General features: G+C 48.6%; 1 pseudogene; it reads right to left on the bottom strand.

Moving 5' to 3' along the window:
• Positions 1-1,932: 1,932 nt before the first annotated feature.
• On the bottom strand, positions 1,933-3,264 carry LOC136484327 (uncharacterized; annotated as a pseudogene).
• Positions 3,265-3,546: the final 282 nt, after the last annotated feature.

Raw genomic sequence — 3,546 nt, 5'->3', positions numbered from 1 at the left:
GTAGTATAGTTTGGAGTAGTAGTAGTAGAGTAGTACATAGTTGGAGTAGTAGAGTAGTAGTTGGAGGAGTAGAGTAGTAGTAGAGTCATAGTTGGAGGAGTAGTTAGCTATAGAGGAGTATATATATATACAAGCTTGTTTCATTTGTTTGAACATAGATCACATAATATGAAAAAGAAAAAAACAACACAACAAAATATATGATGCATACATATGGTTCCATGATATTAATAATAAGTTACAACTTGTCTTGAATGGAGTCCACTACAATAAGTTACATATATGTTTCTGGGATACATATATCATTTTGGTGCAGGTGCTTTCACCGTCCTCTTCTCACCGTCGGGGCGGGCCCACGGCATCATCCTGGACTTGTTGAATCAGTCCTCGACGGCCTTGATCTTCTTTGGATGATCGGTAAAAAGCTCGAGCTCTGCATAGTTGTTGTATTGTTTGGGACTCTGCACCTCATCAGCTCCCACAATCCGCTGCTTTCCGGACACAACCACATGTCTTTTTGGGTCCTCTGCATATATATAGTAGGCCACTTGCGCGACATTGGTTGCTAGTACCCACGGGTCATCTTTGTAGCCGATACTTTTGAGGTCCACGGCGGTTAGCCCATAACTGTCCACTGCAACCGCATTCGGTTTGACCCACTAGCAACGGAAGACGGTTATGTGTAGGTTTTGGCCGTAGTCAAGTTCCCATATTTCTTCGACTTGCCCATAGTATTGCCTCCTCTGGCCCGTGGACTCTTCTTCGCCCTCGTATCGAACACCACAGTTCTGTGCCAAGCTCTTCTTGTCCTTGTCTTTCGTGTGGAACCTGTAGCCCTAGACGTCATACCCTTGCCACGTGGTGATTTGGCTGGATGGGCCTAACACAAGCCTCTTAACGGTCTCCGTATCTTCATCAGGGCATCCTTGAAGGGGTATGTGTTGCTCTTTGAGCCACTCTATGAAATTGTTCTTGTGATGGTCCTGGACCCATGCCTCCATGTGCTGCCCGGCATTAGCGGCGCGGATCTCTTCCAGGTGCTTTTCAATGTATTTCTCCATGCTCACTAACTGATGAAGGATGCTGTAATGAGCTTCTTGCACCATTCGGTTTGCCACATCGGTGCGTACTTTTCGGCCTATGCACCCCATCCCTAAGGTTTTGCCTTCGTGGTGATGGACAGGCAGCCCAATCACCCTCCCATCTCTTATGTACCTCATACACCAGTTCACGGCCTCCTCTGTTGTGTATGCCTCGATCATAGAGCCCTCCGGGTAAGCGCGGTTATGGACGTATCTGTTGAGGGTGGACATGAACCGCTCGTACGTCCACATCTGGTGTAGGTACATGGGGCCCAGTTGATGGATCTGATCGACCATATGCATCATTAGGTGTGGCATAATATCAAAGTAAGATGGTGGAAAGCACATCTCGAGCTGGCAAAGGGTCTCCGCGATGAACTCCTTCAGGGCAGGCAACTCAGCCTTATCAATGGCCTTCTGGGTGATGCGGTTAAAGAAGTATGACATCCGTGTGATGACCATCTTCACATACTCTGGACGGATAGCCCTAATCGCAATTGGTAGGAACATCGTCAGCATGACGTGGCAGTCATGTGATTTGTAGCCAGTCATTATGAGGTCTTTCATGGAGACTAGGCTCTTGATGTTGGAAGAGAAACCAGTCGGCACCTTGATACCCCTAAGCAACTTAAGAAAAGCCGTCCTCTCATCTTGCGTTAGGTTGCAGGACGCACCCAGGATATTGACTTTACCGTTCTGAGGCGGTCCCGGGTGAAGGTCCGGCCTGATGCCCAGATTGACAAGATCCGTCCATGACTTGATACCATCCTTTGTCTTGCCCTTGATGTCTAGCAGGACACCGATCATGCTTTCGAAGACATTTTTCTCCAGGTGCATGCAGTCGATGGCATGGGGTGTATTCAGTGTTTTCCAATATGAAAGGTACTTGAAGAAAATTGACTTCTTCTTGAAAGGAACGGTGGCGGGGACTTCCTCCGTCTGGTCCTGCTTTCACTTCCTTGTCTGCTTGGGCCCCTCTTCAAGTGGCTTCTTCTTCTTTCCAAACTCCACCTGATCCATGTCCTTGACCATCTCATACACCTTTGTCCCCCAACTAGTCTATGTCGTTTGATCACGCTGCGGCTCGTCCTGATTATCAAAGTATTTGTTCATAATACTTCTTCTATACCTGTGATTTTTGGCGAGGAACTGTATGTGCCTTGTGTACACCATCTTATTGGATCCCTTAAGGTAAGTGTAGCAGGTCTCATCGATGCAAATTACGTAGCTAGTCTTCCCTTTGATCTGCCCCGATAGTGAGAAGAGACCGGGGTAATCGGTGATGGTGACAAAGATGATTGCTTTTAGTGTGAACTTCTCCTTGCGGGATGCATCCACCATCTAGACCCCAACATCAAATAGTATCTTCATTTCCTCCATGAATGGCTCCAGGAACACATCTATATCGTTGCCGGGCTGCTTCGGTCCGGAGATAAGCATGGTCAGCATAAGGTACCTACGCTTCTGACATAGATGGGGAGGTAGGTTGTACATGGTGAGCACGATGGGCCAAGTGCTATGCGAGCTGCTAAGCTCACCGAATGGGTTCATCCTGTCGGTACTCAGCGCGAACCTAACATGCCTAGGCTCCTTGCCAAACTCCAGGTAGGCCTCGTCAAAATCCTTCCACTACTTGCCATCGGATGGGTGCCGTAGCTTGCCATCGTCTTTTAGGCGGTCAGCTGATGCATGCCAGGACATGAGCTTGGCATCGTCCGAGTTCCCGAATATTGCACGCAGACGATCGGTCACGGGCAGGTACCACATTGATAGTGCTGGACTTTTTCTGTGCATGTAACCCTCTTCTTCATCGTCCTGCTGAGCCGAGATCTATTCGGCTGCACTGCTCTTCTTTGCCCCCTTCTTGTTCTTCTTCTGACCACCCCGCAAGCCTCCCTCGTCTTCTGCATCCACGCGACAACCAGCATTTTTCTTGTACCGACTAAAGCCGCAGTGCGGACAACTCATCAAATTCTCATACTCATTGCCCCGATACAGGATGCAGTGGTTAGGTCATGCATCAAACTTTCTAAGCTTCATCGCCACTGGCCGGATCAGCTTCTTGGCCCAATAAGTATTGGCGGGCACCTTGTTAGCCGTTGGGTACGTGGTGGCAAGGTAGCTTAACAACTCATTGAAGCTAGTGTTAGACCAACCATGATGAGCCTTCAACATCAACATATGGAGGTTAAAACGGAGCGCCGTGCACTCCTTCGGACAATCGCCGCCGTCCTTATAGAGAGGATCAACTGCCGCCTGCTTCAACTCTCTGAAATTCTCCAACCACTTTGGGCAACCCAACACAACGTCGTCTTCATCGAAGTGTTTGACTAGATCTTCAACAAGCTGCACATCCTCGGGGTGGCTCACAGTATCCTGACCATCACCACCATCGCTGGCTTCGTCGGCCATGTCTTGCATTAGATCATCCACCGTGATGTAATCACGACAACTGTTGTCACTG

The sequence above is a fragment of the Miscanthus floridulus genome, chromosome 9 (assembly GCF_019320115.1).
Source record: "Miscanthus floridulus cultivar M001 chromosome 9, ASM1932011v1, whole genome shotgun sequence".
Taxonomy (NCBI): Eukaryota; Viridiplantae; Streptophyta; class Magnoliopsida; order Poales; family Poaceae; genus Miscanthus; species Miscanthus floridulus.
This window is presented reverse-complemented; position numbering and strand designations above follow the sequence as displayed.